The 23,546-nt window shown below is 39.9% G+C and overlaps 1 long non-coding RNA gene across 1 annotated transcript; it reads right to left on the reverse strand.

Moving 5' to 3' along the window:
* Positions 1-4,921: 4,921 nt before the first annotated feature.
* Positions 4,922-7,678, reverse strand: LOC125096764 (uncharacterized). Its single transcript, XR_007126385.1, has 3 exons — positions 7,561-7,678; positions 5,985-6,292; positions 4,922-5,001 (listed from the first exon to the last, which is right to left on the reverse strand). It is a non-coding gene; the product is annotated as an uncharacterized LOC125096764 (long non-coding RNA).
* Positions 7,679-23,546: the final 15,868 nt, after the last annotated feature.

Consider the following 23,546-nt stretch of genomic DNA (forward strand, 5'->3'; position numbering starts at 1 on the left):
CTATTCTGGTGTTCACCATTGACTAGCCAAGCTGACAAGTTGATAATATCAACTATTAAAAGGGATATTGATAGGTTGGACCAGGGTCCAAGAACAAATAAAGGAAGTCAGGTAATAATAAGGGCCCCGGAAGAGGCTAGAGGCCAGTCTCTTTGTCATTACTCCATTTGGTTGCTGGGATTTTTCTCAAGTTAATACATGTGTTAGGAACATGTTGACTTGGAGCTACAGAGGTGATCATGACAAAACTTGTTTGTTCCCTCATGGTGCTTAGGATTTAGGAACATTCTTAATTTCTTGATTATAATCAAGTATAGCATGTACCAAGGGGAAGCATGAAAACCTTGAAAAGGTATCAGTGACCATGCCATGTGAGTTCAGACCTCATTGGATGCACTGAGCAGGAGACTGTGGGCAGGGGATCTCTGAATTTCATAATTCCATTCGTTTCTTTCAAGCAACATTATTTATTGTGTATCTGCCCTGATAAGCCCCAGCAAAACCATGACACTGGGCACATGGCCCTTTTCCATTCAGGCAAGGCTGACTATCAGGACAGCAGGCATCACTGGGCTGGAATCATGGATCTAGAATTAAGGGGAGCTCTCCAGAGAACAGGGAACAGCTCTCCATGGGCCCAGATCACGCTAGTCAACATGCTTCTAGGTGAGTTGGCAAGAGAGGAAGGAACTGTCAGCATTCAGGATGAATATGGGAGAAAACAACGTGGTCCATGTTGGACCATTTGATATATAAACAGAGGGATTTAAACAGCATCCCTCAGGCCGTTCATCTGGAGAAGGAACATGAGTCTCAAGTCCCATGAGAACTGAAACAGCGATGATCAGCCCTGCTCCATTGACTCCTCTCCCCTCTCTACTTTTCTTTCCCTTCCCTCCTTCCACTCAACTTTTGAAGATCTTACCTCTTTCTTCTTTGTCCCACAGAAAGAAATACTTGTAAGTCTGACCAACACTCCTATCTTTCCGAGCCAGAGCAGCATGGCCTGTCCAGTCTCCTTCCCCCAGCCAAAAAGAAATGCTAGGCCCAGAGCAAGTGGAAATTCATTCCATGAGACTCTTAAGGGATAATCTTTACACTCTTTTCTGTGTGCCCTTCATCAGGATTCTATTGTCAGCCATGTGAGTTCAGCTGTTAACTGCTCACTTAAAAAAAATGATCTCTCTCCACTCTCATTTTCCCCAGTAAGAGCCTGACAAGCAAACAGCACCTGCCATTGCTCACAGAGACAAATACAAGAAAATGGAAAACTAAAGGCGCGAAGCATGAGAATCCCACTAATGCTCGATGACTGATCTTGTTAGCACGCATAGTGCGTCCTCAGATTTTTCCAGAACCTCAGATCTCTCTACTGAACAACCACAAACACACACAAAAGCACTTTGGAGCAGGCTGCACAGCACACCCCCCCACCCCTGCCTGGAGCTTGATTGTCAGCCTCATACACAAACCCAGACAATGCTCTCAATAGGCGTCTTTGGGGGAGACAATCTCAGAAAGCATGATAACGGGATTTGTCACCCTGATGTGGCTGCTGTTTCAGCAAGCATTTCAATAATGAAAGAAAGTTTTACTAATTGTAAATGTGAATGAATTTCAGCTGTCTCTTAAAAAAATTCTTTTGGAAGAAAGCCAATTAAGATCATCTGTCTAATGCATCTATTCACCCCCACTGCAACAATATGTCAGTTATAATAGATGTCTCATAAACTCAGACTTCTCAGGACAGGCTGCTGAGCCTGCTGAAACAAGGGAGGGGTGAGAGCCTCTACCTGCAAGATGTTTGGAGATAACTGATGAAACTTTTCTCAGTGAAATATTAGTCCCCTGGGAGGTAGAGCTAGGGCGCATTTGTAAGAGGCCAACACACCAAGATGGAGTGGGTTTCAAAACAATGATCTGTAGGAGCCAGAGCTGGTCTCTCTCCTACTGGCAGCCTGTGTGTGAGCTGTGATCTCACCAGGGAAGTTAGTTGCCAGATCACGGGCCTGGCTACTGGATGCCTACTATTGTCTTACAGGCAGAGGGGAAGCGTTTATGTTCAGAAGAGTGCACAAGGGCCTCCAGACCTTGAAGCAGAGGCAATCATGCTGACAAATTCTCTTGGGAGAAAGATCTTCACCCCTAAGGATGGGACTTTCTCTCTCATTATCTCAGCTACTCCTCTAGACTGCTCCACTAGCTGCCATGTTGAAGACCATGTTGAAGGCCAAGCCATAGTTAGTCCAGTGAGGACACGGGTCTGGTCTCTTCTTTGGGGTCATGCTCTGCACTGTGATGTGCTGTGCATGTGATGAGTGGCACCTGCTTCCCTAATGTCCCCAGTCTCGTCATTCTGCTTACGGAACCCTACTATTGCCTTTGCCAACATCGGCATCACCTCCACCAGCACCATTTGTACAAACACCATGGAACTTGTCAATGCCCACAATAACATCGTTGCCGTCCTCATTACCAGTGCCAATAGAACCATTAACATGCGTGTGGTAAACTCCATAATGGTCCCCAAAGATATCCAGGTTTTGATCCATGGAACCTTTAAATATTACTTTTTATACCAAAAGGCACTTGGAAGATGTGATCGATGATCTTGAGACAGGGAGGTTATCCTGGGTTATCTAGGGCTTCCAATCTAATCACAAGGGAGATAGAGTTTCTATTTCCCAAATGACACTGACATTGTTCTCTACAATGGAAAGGAGAAAGTTAAGATTAGCAGCTTAGATATTTGTGCTGAAGTCCTAGATAGGAGTGCCCCTTCTCTTTTCAATCCCAGGTTGTTCTAGGAGTATGGTACAGAATTGATTCCACGTTTACATAAGGCACCTGTTCTGGAAGCAAAGCATAAATAGGTCCTGGCCTATGCATTTTCCTGACTCAATAGTTTCAACTTCAAACAGGATGTAAAGTCTCCTTTTAAAAAAAAAAAAAAAAAAAAGATTTTATTTATTTCACACAGAGAGAGAGATCACAAGTAGGCAGGCAGAGAGAGAGGAGGAAGCAGGCTCCCCGCTGAGCAGAGAGCCCAATGCGGGACTCCATCCCAGACGCTGGGATCATGACCTGAGCCGAAGGCAGAGGCTTAACCCACTGAGCCACCCAGGCGCCCCAAGTCTCCTTTTTTATCCAATTTCCCTTGACCTATTGGTCTCAGCCACCCACGGCATATGATTTTGAGAATATTCAGTTGTGGGTGGGTTACAAGTATAAAAATCAATAGATAGAGGAATGCTTTCTCAGTCTGTTTTTCTTGAGAAGAAACCTTGAGGAAATTATCTGATGCTTCATATTCCCACACATAAAAAGAAAGCAGCTAAGACAGGAAGAAAATCATCAATTTTGTTTATTACCATTGGCAGGATTTACTAACCATCTATTTGCACATGGCTGGGTCCTGGGCAGGGTGGCCTTGCTTTTTTAGAGCTACAATGAGCCTGAATAATTTAGATTAGGTGACTACACTAATTGAATTTACCACATAATTAGCTCACGGTTTTCACTTCACTTTGCCATGCAAATCCTTTCTGAAAAGTAAAACCCATTCTAATTTAACTCTTTTATAAATACTTCAAATCAAAGCTTAGTCAATCAATTTATATATTTATATAAAGAATATATCTCTTCTGAGTTATTTTTTTAAGATTCAATTGTAGTGTTGATGTGACAATTTATTTTTTCCTTCTTAGAGATAGTAAGATTACATTATAAACAACTTGGAGAACTGGCAAAAAATATATAATCTTATGCCTTGGACGTAGCCATTTATAGCAATTTGACATTTTCCATTTGTTTTTTTCCTCCACTTATAACTGTCACATAGTTAGAATTAGAGTATAGGATGGGTAGAAGTTAAAACACTTTAAGTAAAATATTTTTAAATGTTTGCATTAGTTTTCATGAAAAACTATGGATAACCATCATAGCCTATACACATATTTGCCTATTGCATAACAAAAATATTAAAAAAATTTAAAAATGTAACAAAACTTTTTTACCAATAATAATCTAAAAAGCAATCCTAGAAAGTTGAAGTTACATCAAACACAACTTAATTTGACTCTTCCTATTTGGCATATTAAGTTTATTTATTAACTGTAAGCCATGTACAACCATCATCATTGGTTAGATGTAATGGAATCTCGTCTGGGTGAACTGGAACCTTCACACAGTTAGTAAATAACCTGTCACTAGAGATCATGTTTGGTACACAACAGTGCAACCTGGGAAATATAATTCTTAAACTTGAACCTATGAGCATTACCGTCAGTTTTTATATGATGATTAAGTATATACTACTAAACCTTACTACAAACTAAGCCTAGACGTCTGTAAAGTGGTTTGGTATTTTGTACGGGAATCAATGTTGCTAAAAATTAAAAATATTATTTGTGGGCATGTAGGCGAATACTTACTCTTGTCCTTTAAGATACTCAGATAATATGAATGGCCCAAATTATTCCAATTTCTTGTCTTGATTGTATAGGTTTACAATGTCTTTGACAGAAAGTGGATACAGAATTTACTGCAAAGGCTTTTTTCTTTATGTTTCTGTTTCTCCATCAATAAAATGGAAGCATCTACTTAATACTTGTATAAAAGTTACAGTTGAAAAGAATGATCTCTCTCTCTCTCTCTCTCTCTCTCTCTATATATATATATATATATATATAAGATCTATATGGAATTATAAGAATTATAATTATAAGAATATAATTATAAGAATTATAAGATTTCCTTAAGAAGCAAGACAAAAGCAATGAAATTCAAATTTGTATAAAGAGAAATAGCAAACGTATTATCAAAAATAAAAAATACAGATAATATTATCAAATACTCATTTCTGTAGCATCTTGGAGGTCGAAGAGAACCCTGGAAGGGACACAGAGTTTAGAACTAGCTGTTTGGGTTTATTTGGCTTTAAATCTTGACTCTGTGCTCACTTGGTTGTTCTTTAACCACTTTAAACTTGATTTTCTTCATCTGCTGAAGCAAAACAACATGATCGTTACACAATGGTTTACGAAAATGTCTAATCTTTGCCGTAGACCTTGTTCTAGAGCTGCGCTGTCCAATGTGGCAGCTGCTAGCCACATGTGACTATTGAACTTTAAATTTCTTAAAATTAAGTACAGTAAAAATTCATTTACTCAGTTAGCTACATGTCAAGGGTTCTCCATGTGGTGAGTGGTGACTATACTGGACAGAGAAAACGTTTCTAGCATCACAGAAAGTTCTACTGCATAGCACTGGTCAGAGCATACCTGTTATGTAAAAAAGAAAGTTGTGTGTCAAAACTGTCAGAAGCAGTGAGTTTTTAAAAAAGTGAAGCATATTTCTATCCCACAGCACATCTCAGAGCCTTTGATATGTGTAACTCAGGACATCCCATAGAGTGATATTCAGGCAGAAACTTCTCCAGCTCTTTGCTAAAACTCTTTGCTAAAACTGTTTGCTAAAACTCTAGTCCCCCATCTTTTTTTTTTTTTTTAAATATGACCCAAATTTTGTTATTTGGGATTCTGTTTTCTCACTATTTTAAAAATTGTTTGTAAAGTGAATATATTACATATACGAGAAAAAATAAATTATTTATTTGGAAGAGATTCTTTGATCTCAGAGAGGGTAGGTCCAGCTCTTGGACTGAGAGTGTATCTGAGACTCAGTTCTGAAATGCTAAGAGAAATCTGGTACATTTCTGGAAGAATTTCCATTCCTGATGGAAAAGAAGGACCTGCTGTCAACACTTGATATAAGCTATAATAATTATTTTTAAATGCCCATTGATAGTATATAGAAATGCTACTGGGCACGCTCAATATTCCATGTGACCTTTCCGTTCTGGCTGCCCAGAACCCTAATACCTCCCATTCTTGGGGGAGCTCTGGCCATGACTCCCTTTGCGGTTTCCCCAGTGCTTGCTTTTTCCCCATTGCTGTTCACCGCCTGGTCTCTTGGGATCTCACCTTGAGATTGTGCAGATGGATATTAAGACTCAAAGGGATTCCTGTCAGACCTCTGGAAACTTTCCTTTGTGAAGACCCCTCTTCTTTGCTTCTCTGTCCACCAAACTTGAGCCATCTCAGCCTCCTCATGCTTGTATCCCTGCTCCCACGCCTCCGTGGGACTTCTGTCCTGGATGCGGGCTCCCCTTTTCTGTACCACAACTCAGAAAATGCTTCCACACAGAGCAGGCAGAGGCTGCAGTTTCACCTGCCTATTCCCCCCTCTCAGGGATCACAGTCCCGCACTGTGTTTTATTCAGTCTCCATGTCTGTAGTGACAAAATGGGTTTGGTATTAGCTGGAAGAAGGATCACTGGTCAACTTTCATGTTGTACACCATGTTGATGAAGGGTATGTGTGCTGGGTGTTTCTCTAGTTGCTGATGCTTCCAAGAAGGGCTATTGCTGTTACAAGAAAACTTTTTGTTAGAGGCCCTATTAACTGTGTGATAATAAAGCATTGTTTTTAGTATTTTTCATTCTAACAAGCGTAGTTTTTACTTCTTTATAAGTGCTTTACTATTTTTTAGTGAACATGGGGATCTGGTTTGGGGTTCGAGACCAAAATAAAATGCATTATAATTTTTTCCTACTTAAAATAATGGGAGGGGCGCCTGAGTGGCTCAGTGGGTTAAGGCCTCTGCCTTCGGCTCAGGTCATGATCCCAGGGTCCTGGGATCGAGCCCCACATCAGGCTCTCTGCTCAGCGGGGAGCCTGCTTCCTCCTCTCTCTCTGCCTGCCTCTCTGCCTACTTGTGATCTCTGTCTGTCAAATAAATAAAATCTTAAAAAAAAAATAATGGGAAATCGTTTCCTTAGCCAAAAATCACGCACAAGGTCTGAATTTCAGAAATGACTACTGTTAACTGGGCGGTGCCTCGATATGAATAAGACATCAGTTGTTCCTGTTCGCACCTTCTGTGTCGTTTTCACAACTATATGTTAAGGACCTAGAATAGTTCTTGGGGCATAGGTGGAGACCATGAATATTTGTTAAGCGAATGATAGGAGTTCAAGGTGGAATCTGCTATGATAATGGTGATGATTATAAGTGTGATTATTATCCAATCTCTTTTGGATATTAGTTGCTATTTTAATTAAATGAATCACATTGAACCACTCCATATGCCCTAACTTAGGGAGCCATGCTCCTTCTCCATGAGACATTAGAAATTGAGAAAGGATAATATCCAGGCCATAAGCACATTTAACAGGACTTAGTAAAATACCAGTCAGGTTCAGTGGGGCTATTAATTTTACCATTTAACTAAATATTTAGGGGAATGTCTAAACTACAGTCAGCTCTATCAGTGTCAACCTTCTCAAAGTGTGGAAGTACATGAAATCAATGCTAGAGATAAAGCTTCATTTTCTCAGAGTCCATGAATCTTTGGCCCTGTCTCACCTCTAACATTTGTGTAGTTGAGGGTAGGAGTACAAATGGAGGCCCACATAAGGTCCAAATGAAAGTTTTAAATCAGCTCTTATACAGTTTAATAAAATATGTCCTGTCCTGCTACCTTGATAGGTATACTTACCTAATGACTGGAGAACCAAATCCAAATTTAGAATCTTCAAATTCCTGAGTGTTTATATCCCAAGGTAGTGGCTCAATGTATTCCCATCCCACAGCCTGTCCTCTGCTTTCTTTTTCCCCCTGGCTACCTTGGCTCTGTCCTGCCATACTGATTGTTGGATACACATTTGGAAACTCCCTGCCTATGTGTCTAAGCTCTGGCCACACCCTATGCAAACGCCTATCCCTTGGTCACCCCTCTGGCATAAGGGCACTCACACCAGTAATGAACTGAGACTTCAGAAGCAGTGACCCAAGGACTCCTTAGTCATTTGGGCAGATAATTCCTTGGCTTAAGCATCAAGGACATCATCTGGCAAGGGTAAGACTATGACCTTCATGTGCACATCTCCCCTTGGTCCAGCACAGCCTTTTCCCTTAGAGAGAGGGATGGCCCTGGAGAGCCAGAGTGGGCTCTCTAAAGTCGCAGGGCCAGCGCCCCTCTTGGCTGGACCTAAGACATTGGGATTATAAGTATATGGGAAAAGGTAGAAGTTGAGAAGTTAAGCAATTCACAAAGTGGTTTCAGTGGCTGGCACTTCTAGCCATCTGACCAACATCCACATACACTTGTTTCCTATAAATAGAAACCCGATTTCTTTTAGGCAGCAGTACCCCTAGCTAAGAAGCTATATCGCCAAGATGCTCTTGCACTTAGGAATGTTCATACACTATGGCTCTGGCCAGTGAAGCTAAGCAGATTTTTTTCTGGGGATTTCTATGAGGGTTTTGTTCTCTTTGAGACAGTCTCTTCCCCCTGCCTTTTTGGTGCTTTCTTTTTATTTTCTGGAGCACATATATGAACTTGAAGGTGGAATGGCACCTTTATAATCATGAGATGAACTCAAAGATGAAAGTCACATGATAAAGCTGACATAGCAGGAACATGAAAGAATCCTGGAACATCGATGACATTCACCAGCCTTCTTTGTTAACATAAAACCTTATTTTGCTGAGCCCTTAGAAGCAGGTCTCATCCAGGTGGTGGGTATTGTAGAGGGCACGGATTGCATGGAGCACTGGGTGTGGTGCAAAAATAATGAATACTGTTATGCTGAAAAAAATTAAAAAATTAAAAAAAAAAAAAAGAAGCAGGTCTCATAAATGAGTCCAAAGCAACTACTAATAAAATGCAATCAATTGTTTTTATAGAATCCCTACTTTTCAACAAATGTGTGTGTTTGTATGTTGCTTCTTAGCTTACACCAATAACAGGGGGAAATAATCAAAGTTATGAATTAAATTTATGAATGATCTTTTTGTCTATCTACTAGATTTTAAGCTCCTTGAACATAAAGGCTGAATTTTATTTATTATTTTTCCCAGTGCTTTCCACATTATCTGAAATATAATCACATCAATGACACAAAGGTAGAGAAGTGTTAAAAGTTTGAAAAAAAAATATTAACTTCTGTAATCTGAGTTCTTTCTATTATTTAGGATTTTATTAAATATATTATGAATTGTCTTTTTGGTCATAGAGAGCCCCTCAGTTTTTAGAATTATAAATCACATATATTTACATAAAATGAGTATTCTGCGTATGATTTTCTTTTTTTTTTTTTTTAAGATTTTATTTATTTGTCAGAGAGAGAGGGAGAGAGAGCGAGCACAGGCGGACAGAATGGCAGGCAGAGGCAGAGGGAGAAGCAGGCTCCCCGCCAAGCAAGGAGCCCGATGTGGGACTCGATCCCAGGACGCTGGGATCATGACCTGAGCCGAAGGCAGCTGCTTAACCAACTGAGCCACCCAGGCGTCCCATTCTGCGTATGATTTTCTATAGAAAAAATATAAGACCTTACTGAAAAAGAAGCATACCCAATGGCAGAATTTGGAATCTGATAAAGGAGATTTACCAAAAAATATAACTTTCTTTCACTTAATTCATTGTATATTTTATCTTTTTTTTTTTTTAAGGAAAGAAAGTCTCTAATCTTTGATTTTGCATTGAAGTTTTCTCATATATCCAAACACAGAAAATACATCTGTAAGATATACCTATATTTTCACTCAAAGTTTCCTCTGTGTCTACTCAAAGATCCAAGTCATTTTTTGGAAAAATAAACAAGATTATTTTCCCTAGTTTAGAAAGTCTTCGATAGTAGCTTAGCAAAGAGACTGGATTACAAATTCATTAGACTTAGCATTTAGGTTTTCTTAGCAAGAGTACTTGAATATGAAATCATTAATCCTTTGTGGAAAGAAAGGTCTTCTTTTTTCGTCTTACTTTTCTTTGAATGGAGTACAGTTGATCCATCAAATTCGGGTTTCTTTCTGAAATGTAATTTGTGAACAGCTGTCCTAATACTCCAACATATTCAGTATTGTATGGTCAAGATGATACCAACTTGGTACGGTATTCTGCTTCTACTGACATCCACAAGTTTCTTCTCCTCTTTTCCTCTTCCAAATTAAAGGTCTAAGAAACAGTGTCAAGTATCATTTATTACTTATTTCCTCAGAGGCTCTGAACAGAAACTATTGTCTCCTTCCAATCTTTTGTGCTATCTTTATTGAAAATTTTCAGGGAGAACTGGACCAGTGTACTTACTGTTGACCTCAGAGCTATGGTAGCACAATTTTTGTGCTAGAAAAATATAAAAAATGAAAGAGCTAGAAAGACACATTCAGGATTACAAAAGAGAAAAAGCCTGCACTATGTTCTGAGTAATGAGAATTCAACATACTGAACCGTCTGAGGTACAAATAGTTTAAAAAAAAAAAACAAACCAAACACTGAATAAATTATGTAATTTCATATTTGAGTCACTATAACCTACGGCATGACATAAGAATGTTTTCGAAGAAGAAAAATTAGATTAAAAATAGGCTGTTTTCCTATAGGCTTGAACATATTAGCTTTCATAGAAAATTAAGACTAAAGATGGGTTAAGTCTTGTGGTAAATATCAGTCTTCACTTTTAAACTTGTATTAGTTAACTGAGCATTAATTCCGCATCATCTTTTTTTTTTAAAGATTTTATTTATTTATTTGACAGACAGAGATCACAAGTGGGCAGAGAGGCAGGCAGAGAGAGAGAGGAGGAAGCAGGCTCCCTGCAGAACAGAGAGCCTAATGCGGGGCTCAATTCCAGGACCCTGGGATCATGACCCGAGCCGAAGGCAGAGGCTTTAACCCACTGAGCCACCCAGGCACCCCAATTCTGCATCATCTTATACTGGGAAAGTTGTTTCCTCCTGCTACGACTGATTGTTCATTTACTCACATACTCATTTAATGAGTGTTTTTTTCAGTGCCTCTCTCTGAAGAAGGTCCTACAAATAAATGCAAAGCCCTGATCTGTGAAATAATATAGGTATGTGCAACAGGGTCTCAATTTGCTCTGAAGAAGCAAGAGATGACTCTTAAACTGAGTCCTGGATCAGGATGTTTCTAAATTGAGCTAGAGAGGATGTCTAGCCAAACTGGAGGCTTTGGAGATGAGAGGTGTGAAGAGAGTAGAAAAAATAAGGAGTCGATCATTAATTTGCTATTAGGGGTGAGGGAGAGAGAGACTTCTGGTACCAGCAACCTGGTGAGTGGTGTTGCTATTTGTTGAGAGGCAACAGTCTGAGTGAGCAGATGATGAGCTTTGTTGAGTTCTGGTTGCCTAGGACATATCTGAGAGGAGATTCCACTAGGCAGTTGGGTCCACAGGTCTGGAGCTCATGAGAGATGGCGCTATATCTGGATGACTTTAGCAAACAGTTCGTCTCTGAAGCCTTCGAGTGATGGGCTGCCTTAAAGAGAGTGAGGGGGAGAGGAGAGATATGAAGACTGGCATGGTCTGGATGGCTGTTAGACAGGAGCCTAGTGTGAGCAGGGAGAGCAGGCTGAGGGGCCGGAGTGAGAAGGTCACTGAATGCCAGGCTGAAGGAACTAGGTTTTGTCTTCTAGATTCTGTGGAACAATTGGTTTTTATATGGCTTGGTTAAACCTTGGTGTCAGAGAATTAATCTGGAGTGAAAATAGGCTAATGCCAGATGACTCAATTTGGAAGCATCAGCTGAGGCAAGGTACTGAAGATCTGTGCAGAGATCTGGAGAAGATGTGGGGTCGGACACATTCCAGTGGTAGCTTCTGTAGGACTGGGCAACAGATAGGATATGGGGGGCGGGGAGCCATGTGACTGGGAAGACACTAAGCACCACTGAAAGGAAAGAACACTGAGCTTGAAAAGAAAGACTGTAGGATGGATGTGGATTAAGGTTTCACATTTAAACAAGTTGTGTTGGAGGTGAGAGGACACTTGGACACCCGACCACAGCTCTGACAGAGAATGCTGTCAAGAGGGACTGGCAGAATCAGGAATCATCCGAAGAGAAGTGACAGATAGCTGACTCCATGAGAATGTTCCCTGCCAGAGAAACACTGCCCACATTGAGGGGTGTGGAATAAAAGATGATACATTTAAAAGAGACTCCGAGGAGACAGGAAGTGGTTTTGCATTTCAGTTGTCGTGGGATACCCCTGGTCTGTAAGTAGTTTCAGGAGGATAAGGGATTTTTTTGGGGTTGATTGGTAACAATGCTAAACCGAACACCAATCCTGAACTTTGTATGGTTTCTTCTGGCAGTGCTTTGAAGATAATTCTTTAAAAAAATAATTTTCTTGAGTTTTTTTTTTTTTTTTTTAAACATAATGTTTAACTCAGGTTGGGCATTTCAAACAGATTTTCTTGTAACCTTGTTGCTGAGGACAGACTCATCTAAAAAGCTAGAGCTGTCTCCCAGCCAAGGCAGGTCAAGGCTACCGGCTTCCCACTATCACTTGGGTAATGCACGCACAATGCCTAATGTATTATTAACTACTCAAAGTGTTCCCTGATTCCTGCTGGTTCCACTGGAACAAGTATGGCAGCCTGCATTGTTTTGCAAAACGCCTTTCAAAACTGACTTCCAGTTTTGCCTTACCTGCTGACATTTAAAAATAACTGAGTTGTTTACTCTGTTTTCATTTCTCCAAGCAAATAAAAGTAAAAAAAAAAAAAAATAGATACAGTTAGCATTTGGGTCCTAGAGCTACAGTTGGGGAGGCATTTTTTTTTTTTCTGTTCCTTCTTGAATGTATTTTTTTTTTTTTTTAATGAAAGGTTGTTATTTTTGTTGATTGGCCAATTAGAGGAGCTGGTAGCTGCTACCTACTTCTAAGACTTGATTCTATTATAAAACCTCAGAGGCTAATGCTGCTTCAGTCTTGCCCTAAAGAGACATAAAAGGATACACTTGCAGTTAAGTCTCCCGGCAGATGAAGGAGCATAAACCATTGATCACAATGCGAAATGCTGAAAACTGAAAAGGAATCCAATTTATTTTAAATAAAACTACTCTGTTCTCCAGTGACAGATTCCAGAATCAGACAACAGAAAGGAACTGACAGCAGATGTTTTAGAGCCAAGACACAGAGAGACTGAGTAATAGTATAGAAAAGAAATTGCTTTGAACTTCACCCCTGCTTTAAATACTTCAAATCAATAGGGTCACAGAGCTCTTTAATAGAGTGATGAGGTCTTGCCCTAGCAGATCTGCACAGTGACAAGCTGATGTGCGTCCCAGCAGCAGGGTCATAAAAATGGCAGGCTTCTCCCTGAAAGGGGGCTTTGTGTGAACGGGGTGCATTTGGAGTGACTCCCCTGTATGGCCACTCTCGAGAGCCAGGCCCTAATAGTCTCCATCTAAATGGGACTGACCTCATGAATTACCTCAGGAAACTTAATCTATAAACTGGCTTCTTCTTATGCAGACTGATGAATTCTTGTTTATTCCTAAATGGCTGTCACAAGACCTATTCATCAAACTCTTAAGGGGGGAAAGGAGACTCGCAGAAGCCAGCCTCAAGTGCAGAACCGTTAAATAATCATTAGGCTTCACGGCTGGTCTTGAGACCCACTCCAAATCCACAAAGCGGGCTTCTTTTTTATTTTTTAAACTATTCATCAGAACTGCATTTAGATGAGATTCTGACCTGATAAAGAAAAAAAAAAAAAAAAGAGTGCTTTTTGTCGCTATCAGTTTCATGGCTGTGTTCTTTCTCTTTTGAGAGTTGTTTTTTTTTTTTTTTTAAACAAAAGTAAAAGAAAATAAAGGCAGATGGCCAACTCTTTTCAATATCCGTTTGCTTTATTTGAGCAGTTTAATGTAGTGAAACAGAGTGAAATGTTGCTACTTGCTAAATGGTAAACAACACCATTACCCAGAATTCTGCTGTAGATTGGTACAAAACAGGGTGCTGGTGATTAATTAAACTGTTGTTGTAATTGTAATGCATGATACATAATAGATAGTGTGCCCGTGTATTTTAAAAGCAGCAAATTAGCAAATAATAACTTTCCTACATAGCACATCTCCATTGCTTGCTGCTAATGCATAAATAATCAAAAATAAAAGGCTATTATGTAACTACCTAATAAAACCAATGTTTCTGATGTTCACCAGTCTGTAAACATGTGCTAGTCAAGCTACACACCATGACTGCTGTGGGTCAGATGCCCCTGGAGGCAAGAGGAAGAATTTTCTTCCCAGTGGACTTCCTGGTACCCGCTGAATGAAATGTCCCCCTTGTTATTAACAGTCAGACATGTGGTGATCTGCTGGCCATATATTATGCTTTGCTGGGACACCAGCCAGGTTTATGGAAATGGCTGCACAGATACCTTTTATACAGAAAATATAAAATGATAAAAAGAGCTATTTTATCATACCATGTTCATATTTTGTCTAACTAGACAAAATTTAACTGCCATAATTTTAAAAAATGGGAATATAAAACCAATCATTTCTCCTTCCTGATTCTTTCTACCTGAAGTTCTCTCACATTCAGTACACAAAGAAAGCGACCTAAGAGTAGATAATTTAGGCAAATGAGTGCAAGCTGTCCACTCATTTGGAGATGACTGATAAAAATGCGTGATAGACAGAAGGGGCTATGTGATTCCTATGAACACAAGTACCTTCAGCCCATGGTTTTTTCTCCTTCCCCGCCATTCAGTCTTACTTAGGCTGAATGATCAACCTTGGATTTCTTTCTTTAACAGCTTCATTGAGATATAATTTAAATGCTGTAAAATTCACCCATGTCAATGGTACACTTCAGCGATCCTTAGTAAATTAACAGGGTTGTGCAACCGTTGCCACCATTCAATTTTAGGCATTTCTATCGGCTTCAAGAGATTCTATGCACCCATTTGTGGTCATTCCCTGTTCCCACCTCCAGCTTTAGGCAATCACTCCTCTGGTCTCTGTCTCTACAAATTGGCTTTTTCTGGACCTTTCAAGTAAATGGAATCGTACAATGTGCAGTCTTTATTGTCTGGCTTCTTTTACGTAGCACGGAATTTGTGATGTCTACCTATGCTGTAGCATCTATCAGCACTGTATTCCTATTCATGGCTGAATATTATTCAATCACATAGATATCACGTTGTGTTTCTCTGGTCACCGATTGAGGGACATTTGAACCTAGTTTTTCCATTTCTTTTGAATAGATTCCTAACCGTGGAGATGTTGGGTCATAGGGTAGATTTATTCACTCTGGGATTTTAGAATTCTCTCTATCTGGAAAATGATACTGAATTCTAAGACTGAATTCTAAGACTGAGTCATTTGTAGCCTGGTGGGACTGGGATTTTCGGGGTCTGCTTGTCAGTCCATCATTTCCACCTGTGGGACCACAGCCACAGTTGTATTGTTCACTCTGCTGTTCCCTACAGTGTGGCTTCCCTTGAATTCCTGAAGGGAGGAGAGAACTGGAAACAACCAAGAAGACTCAGTTAGTGCTGTTGTTTTGGTGATGTAAACAAGCAGATTTGCATGGACAATGGTTTGGCAAACAGGGAGGCAGTACTCCCATGTCTGGAAATGGGGAAAGGCTGGAACTGGTGAGTTTCCTCCGCTGGCCTCTAGCTGTTCCACGAGGACCTGTGAGTGAACTGCACTAGCACGGGGCCAATACAGGAGTGCCCTTTATGTGATGCCGTTTGAATGGGCTTTTCCCTACCAATTGCATAAATACACTCCCATGGCCTGGGGCTCCATGTCTCCCACCTCACTCGATCATTTATTCCTGGTGATTAAGGAAGCCTCTGCCTGGTCCAGTGGCTGGGGATCATTTTAGGATTCATGGCCACTTCTATGCTTTCTACTACCAGCCTTTGGCTTAGAGTGTTGATAAGCCGCACTCCATTCTACCTACACTTCCTGTAAGTAAACACAGATGATAATTACCCTAAGTGTAGTCTAGTAAAACTCTGATCAATGCTATAAAGCAAAATGTAGTTGATTGCTGCCTGGCATATAAGTAATACATTTCAACACTCACTCTCTTCCCTTAATAGTGTAGGTAGCATTTAGTCGATAAGAACTTGCAGTGTGTGTGTGCATTTGTGTGTGTGTGTGTGCGTGTGTGTATTTATCCTTCCCTTTCCTTGCCAGACACGAGATTCTGCTTTCTGCCCCACAGGGGGATTCAGCAGAGCTCAAAAAATTAGTCAAGTGAAACAAGGACATCCTGGGAGCTGAAAACAGTGTAAATCCCGCAGAGTGAGCTCCCCCAACTTCTGCAGGATTCAGAAGTTTCATGGAGCATAGACACTTCCTGGTGGGAGCTGACAACATTATGTACACAAGTAACTGTTTGCACAGGGTGTGTGCCATGCAAGGTTCTGCCTGCTGTATTTGTTTCTTTCCTGTGACAGCATGATTTTTAGAATAATGTTAAGGGCAGAGTGATGCTTTTACTTACTTAAGACTGTCTATGCTGGGAGCTAGAATGTGGCACAGAGTGTCCTAGGGTGGCGGTGGGGGCCTGGGGGGGTAGGAGGGTGTGCGTAGGGAGCACACATGCAGAATATTTCCATCCGACAGTGGGCAGGGGTAGCTCGGTCACGGTAATGTCAGGTTTGCAGCATGTCCCTTCCATGTGTCTTTCTATTGCAGCCTCAGCAATGGAGCCAAGGACTAGGATGTACTTGGGGTGAAAATCATACCAAAAAAGTGAATTAAATTGATTCTTTGGGTCGGCTGGATCTGAGACTCACATTAGCTACTCTTACGCAAAAGAGACTTAAGAATAAATAAGAAATAGAGATAAATAAATAAGATAAATAAATAAAAAAGAGACACATTTAAGAATAAATGAGATGAAAATTGGAAGTGAAAGACCATCCAGAGCCCAGGAAAGGCTAAGGATGTCTTATTTAGGGACAGCACAGTATCTCGGTCTTCCAGAATGCTGAAAAGAAATAATAAATAATAAATAAATAAATAAATAAATAAATAAATATTAAAAAAAAAAAAACACCAGTCTTCCTGCACACCATGCCCATTCTCCACCCATTGCTGACTGGTCAGTTGGAGTGTCTTTTGCAGGATGGGGCAGCGGTGGGAACAGAGCTTACCTGTTTGGCCCCGTGATTACCATCATCCCTACTGGGTTGAGTGTTCGTTCTGGGTAACCTCAGAGATCGCTTGCTGAGCTGTGAATGATTCTTGAGCTACTTTCATCCTCATACTGTCATTGGAAATTCCTGCACAAAGGCTGGGCAAGCACTACCTCAGAGAATTTGGAATTAAAGCTCTTCTTTAGAGAAGGGGGAATAGAATAGGGTGTGGAAGTGGATTAATCAGCTCAGTGAGAAAGCAAACAAAAAGGGATGATTCATGGTCTTGCGGGAAACAAGTAAACCAAACAAAAACAGAAACAAGAAAGGATTTGAATTTGTGGCAACTGTTTAAGAATAAATTCAGGGGCACCTGGGTGTCTCAGTTGGTTAAGCCTCTGACTTTTGATTTTGGCTGAGGTCATGATCTCAGGGTTATGAGATTAAGCCCCACGGGGGGTGGGGGGAGCTCTGTTGGGTGTGGAGACTGCTTAAGGATTTTTTCTCTCTTTCCCTCTCTCTGCGGTTCCCCACCTTGCTCCCTCACTTGCTTGCGCTCTCAAGAAGAAGAAGAGGAAGAAGAAGAGAAAGAAAAAGAAGAAATTTAATGAATGTGAATTGAGTTCTAACTTGTATAAAACACTGTGTAGGTCCTGACTATGAAGAAAATAATAGGAGAGCATTAGTTGAGTTCGTAGGAGTACGAGGAAAGATTTGTTCATCTATAAATGAAAAAGCCTGAGGATCATAGAAATTGAGACTTGCTTAAAGCCAAATAGCTGCAACCAATAGTATCTGAAGTTAAACCCATGTTTCTAGGGCTCCAAAGTCTATGCTCTCTACTCCCTTCCAAAGATGGCCATGGCTGGTTCTCCATCTAGGAGCTTAAATATGATTAGAAAAATAAAAGGTAACTTTCAGAGGGGAAGATTAGTTAGCTTTCCTGAGAATACATATGCCAGAAGTATTTCTACATGTGATGTTTTACACTTTTCACTTTATAAGTACAGGAAGCCCAAATGCTCAGTAGAGAATGTAGAGATTGTTTAGTATTTACTGTATATAGTTTTTGAGTTTGTTTTCTTGTTGTAGCTCTGGGTGAGTAGAGTGTGTGACACAGATGTCATCAACCTTGGGATGGCCTCCATCTAATGCGCATGGATTCCATGACTCCACAAAGTTCTGAGAATTTATTATTACATTTTTATTTGTTTAAGAGTCACTTCATTTAACAATAGCCATCAATGGCTTTTACGTTATCTGAATAAGACAAAATTCTATTGCCACTCCTTATTAACTTAGCTAATGAGACAATTTCTAGATGAGAAAATAATTCAAAGCCCACTAAACTGAAATGTCTTTTTAGTTGTTTTTGTCCTCTTAAAAACAAGAGCTATTTTCTTTTAGTAGATATGCAAAACTCAATTTTTCTGAGATAATTCGAAGAACTTGTTTTTAGATTTAAGGTAACTTGTTTAAAAAAAAAACACCTCTTAACATGAAAAGATGTGAAAAAGAAAGAAAACCTGAAAACAGTGGATGTGAACCCTTAGCAGTGTGACCACCATGTCCGCATGCCCATATCAGCCTCCCAACATGAGCACCAATGGCAACTCTTGACTCCTCCATCTCTGTGCCTCAGGAGTCGAGTTTCTTTTCTCATCCTGGTGGCTGGGCTCATCTTGGTCTTGTGCTCTTTGAGAGGTCTCTGCTCACAGTGGATGTGATGACCTGGGTCCCCTCTTTGCCAAGTAAATAACTGACTAATGATTTAGAGCTTTTCTTTCAGTGTCTCCAATCTATTTTAAGACTATCCTATCCTGGTGGGCTGAAGCTGTGATTCCCTTGTCTTCTCCTCCCTCCTGTGCTGAGTGCAGTGGCTCTGTCTGGAAGAAAGTTGGAAAGAATTGGGTGCTTTCTTCACATGCTTGCATAATCAGTGAACTAATGATCAATTTGTCCAAAAGGAAATAAATCTTTTTTTTTTCCTTATCTAGAAGAAGGTGTGCTACATGTAAGGAGCATGTCTCACACACACACACACACATTTTCCCACAATTCCCAGTCTTCAATTGTCAGTCTTCATTATCTCCTTTTCCAGTTACGATCAATCAGAATGTGAGAGTCTCCTAAAGTAGTTTATGCCTAGAGAAACTGTAGTATGCTACTAGAAAACTAGTAACCGCCATTCTTCGTTCATGTGTGTGGAGTTGCTTGATCTCAAGCCCAGTTCTCTCTCTCAGTACTTTTTGCCCCAAATGTTAACTTGTATTAACTTATTTTACAATATTTTATTAGGTTTATTAATGTCATTTTGATTTATTTTTTAAGAATTTTATGACACTATGGGGTATTATAAAACTGAGAAAAATATTTTATTTGAATTATTTGTTCTCATAAACCGTGAAAAGTAGAATGAAAGTCAAAATGAGCATGGGATGGAAATAGTCTGCTTTCCTTGGAAGCCAGGTTTTCCTCATAACTGTTAGCTGAGGATAATGTCCTATATTCACAAACTTGTTAATGGAACATCTCCATCCCTTAACATTGTATTAATTAGTAGAAATTCAATTTAAATTGTATTGCTTCCACCAGTGAAGAATTTTATAGGCACGGTTTCTGTATTTTACTGATCTCGACTATCATCATTTTGATTGCAACTATTAGGCATTATAAGAAACTACTTCTTCCTGAAATTTCTCTAACTTCAAGTTTTAAACTTATTTAGAAAATACAAGTTATTCTTCACATTAGTTCAGTTCATTATGGTTTATAAAGCTGTTTCAAATTCACTATGGTATCTGATCCTCAAACCAATCATTTGTGAGAAGTAGATGGAGAGCTTCTGACTTTAAATCCATTAGAGAGTAAGTGTTGAAGCTGAGGTGAAAACTCAGGTCTCCATTCTCTGACTTTCATATTCCTCTTTTCTATGAGTCAATACTATTGAAAAATAGCATCTCAGAGGCAGGGAGTAACTTAACAGTTCCCGTACCATCTCAGTCAAGAGCCTAGCATGTAGGGAAAGTTATATATACCAGCCAGTCTGAGGAGTTATCAAGGGAATAACAGCTTGTGTTCCCATTATATGTGTGCAAACTCATCAGTTTTGGTCAAAGTTGTAATCCCAGCATGATTTCCCCTGGACACTCTGGCTCATCTCTCTTTGTTCCCAAATGATCAGTGTTCAAACACCAAGTAATAAGAATAAGCCAAACAGAGTTAGGAAAAGAAATGTGCTGTGAAGAAATGTAAAAACCTGTGCCACAGAGGTCCTTGTCCCGTGCTTTGGCCGAATTGACAGGATTGATCATACTTTTATTGGTTTCTGCTCCCCTTAAAAACTTATGAAATTTATCTCGTGGGACATCAGTCTTCCCTATTCACAATGATTAAACATAGGTTAATCAAGACTTTTACATGGGGAAGATGGCTAGGAGGAGTACTCATAAAATTCTGTACTCTTTCCATGATGGAGTCTTTATAGTCTTAGGGACGCCGGCTTTAGGTTGAACAGACAGAGCCTGATAGAGACACCCTTGCCTCCCAACAACACCACCCAATAAACTTTTAATTCCTTGTGTTTGATTTTAGAAATAAGGATAGTAAGATTGAACCAAAAGGTAAATTTCCACATGATGAATTTTGACCTGTTAAACAATGGAGACCATTGTAGTATAGCCAAGTAGGTCTCTAGAATGTTCATTAATGTGTATGTTTAGAGTTCACCAAGACCCCTTGGCTTTTGAGGTTCAGAATCTTATGTCTTAAGCAAATAGGAAGGATCTATGTACTTAAACATTATTTGGGTGAATGTATGATGTGGGAAAACAAGATTTACCATGCACCCTTCTCCCCAGCTTCCAAGACTGGCATCCAGTTATCCCAGATCGGTGGTGGGGGGTGGGATGGGGAGGAGAACATAAAGATGAAACAAAAAGGGATGTTTTATTGTTGATCCCTGAGAAAGGAGTCCTCTCAGCCTGGTTCCTCTACCTCCTGAAAGCAGTGTTATAGAAAGATTAAATATGGCAGCTGTGAGAGGGAAGATTTAGTGGGAAATGAAACTGAAAAGTTATTTCTACAAAGCACAGGAACCCTTGAGAAGCTTAGAACAATCAATACCACAGAAATAAACAACTGTTGTTGAAAATAGACCTGGAATTTGCTGAGATCACCACCTGGACCAACACTCCATAGATTAGATTAGGATGAAGGGTGCAGTATTTGAAAAGGATGATGATGCCTTTAATTGTATAAATCTGGATGTAACTCTCTTTTACTTCCTAGGTCAATGATCAATTATGGTACCACAGTTTTTTCCCCTCCATATTCTTCAAACCCAAGCTAACCAAAAAGTAAAAAGTTTTTATCAGTTGGAGTTTTTGGATGCCAGCAGCAGGAAGCAGAATTTGGCTAACTAAAACAGAAAAGGCAATTTCTTGCAAGATTATGGGAAAATTTCAGGACCGAAGACGAGGCTGAATTTAAGGCAGGGAGAGGGTGGGAGCCAGGCAGCTTCGAGAGACTCAGGATCCTCACTAGTGGAACGAATCACCTGACAGTCTTTTCCAGGAACTGTGGCAGGAATGAGTCACGCCCAAATATATTCATTCTGTCATTCAGCTCATGATTTGTATTTTAAAGAGAGAACTTGGGTCTAACGTTTGCCACTTGGATAGGAGAAAAATGAATTTCCCTGACTGATGGTACCACTAAGCTATAGTCAATGGTATGGAGGAAAATAACCCCAAAGGAAGCCAGTTCCAGTATCCAAACAAGAAGGAACTGGTGTCACAAAGCCAACCAGTGACACACATTCCCTGTGAGCTGCACGCCATTTTGATATCAGTGAATAAACAGAAGAGTTACCTCTAATAGCTATGCAACAGTTCCACATGTTTCTGTGCTTTCTGGCTGGCAGATTCCATTTGCACAAAAGATGTCAGAATTGCTCTCAAGTGCCAATTGCCTTTCAGAAGAAGGAACAACTTAACAGATCCTGAGATGCTAAGGCTGGGTCTGAGCCAGGGATGCTAAGTGCTGAGCATTAATATTTGGCCAGTGACCATGAGGTCTCCTAGATGAAGTCATATATCTCCTCTTAAAAGAGAGAGTGTCCTTCCTAATCAACTTGAAAAACAACCCCAACACAGCCATTATTTAATATGCTTTTGTAAATATCTTCTGTTGACAGAATGCTCTTCTGTTGTAAGAGAAACTGCTACTCCTTCGTTCATTGCTGAAATCATGACTCGGAACCTAAATATTTAGAACATCTCAATCCTCACAACTCATAGTTAAGTTAACCTAACATCTAAAGTAAATGATATATTTTATTTATTAAACTAAACAATCACCTGCATTCATGATCAAAAAGGAAAAGATGTGCACTTTTCTTTACAGACTAAAATTTTCAGATGACCTCCTGACTTAAATTATGCTTAGCAGTCTGCTGGATTTGGTGCACCCATATACTGGGTCTTTCAGTTGCACTAAAGACCTATAAACTGCTTTCTATATCGATGCATTAATCGCTCATTTATTTATATCATTTATTAGAAATGAATTATTATAGAATACTCAAAAGTCACTTAGGGACCAATTCATTTAAAAAAATCAATTACACAGTTAGGTTGTATAATGTACCAATTAGCCTAAATGATTTTAGGCTTTTGGAAACTATTTGTAACTTACCAATATATCTCCCTAAGTTAACAGAAATGATACATAAATAATTCAGCAACCTGTATTCTTATCCACATAATTTGTTGTGACAGCACTAGCCATAGACACTGGGTATGAGGATGTGGAAGACACAACTCATCATTCCTACCTACTTCACTGCAAAGAGTACTTGGGGTAGGCAGTAGAAATAGCACCTGCTTTGGGCTCCTTCCTTCAGGTAATCTCATCTGGAGGCATAAAACTAGAACACCTGATTTCAGGCCCAGCTGGAATGCAGACACAACATACAGATATAAACAGATGCACCTTCAAATGGACACATAATATACACACATTGGTAGACTCCCAGAGAGCATCAAGGACCTCATTACACCAGGCGGAAGGAGGCGACTCCTGATTCTCTGTAAGGATAGGCCAGTAAAACCCAAATGATAACGCAGTTCTGCGTTCCAGTTTCCTGTTTGTATTCCTTCTGTGGTATTCTCTGCTGCACCTAGCATAGTGCTTTCAAAATGGTTGTTCAGCTGTATGTGTTTTTTTTTTTTTTAATAAAAATATCTGAAAGAAAACCCACCTGGTTTAATAATGTCATTTTAGAGTAGGTTCTACTGTGCCCAATTCTTTTCTTTTTGAAAGAAACATAGAAGAATTCTTTTTTTTTTTTTTCAGTTTTGGCCCCTCCCCTTATTCCATCTAGCAGAAGTGTTAATGAGAAATTTCTAATTGCAGAGCAGGTGCTGGAGCAGCAAGGCGAGAGTCCAAAATCATTCACAAGCTGAGTCATCAGCTACTGGGCCCTCGGGAGGAAATCCTCTCCCGAGGGAATATCAGAGTCCTGCAGTGTTCCACATGGTTTTTCCTCCTCTAAGATGAATCTGAAGTG

The sequence above is a fragment of the Lutra lutra genome, chromosome 4, assembly GCF_902655055.1.
Source record: "Lutra lutra chromosome 4, mLutLut1.2, whole genome shotgun sequence".
Lineage (NCBI taxonomy): Eukaryota > Metazoa > Chordata > Mammalia > Carnivora > Mustelidae > Lutra > Lutra lutra.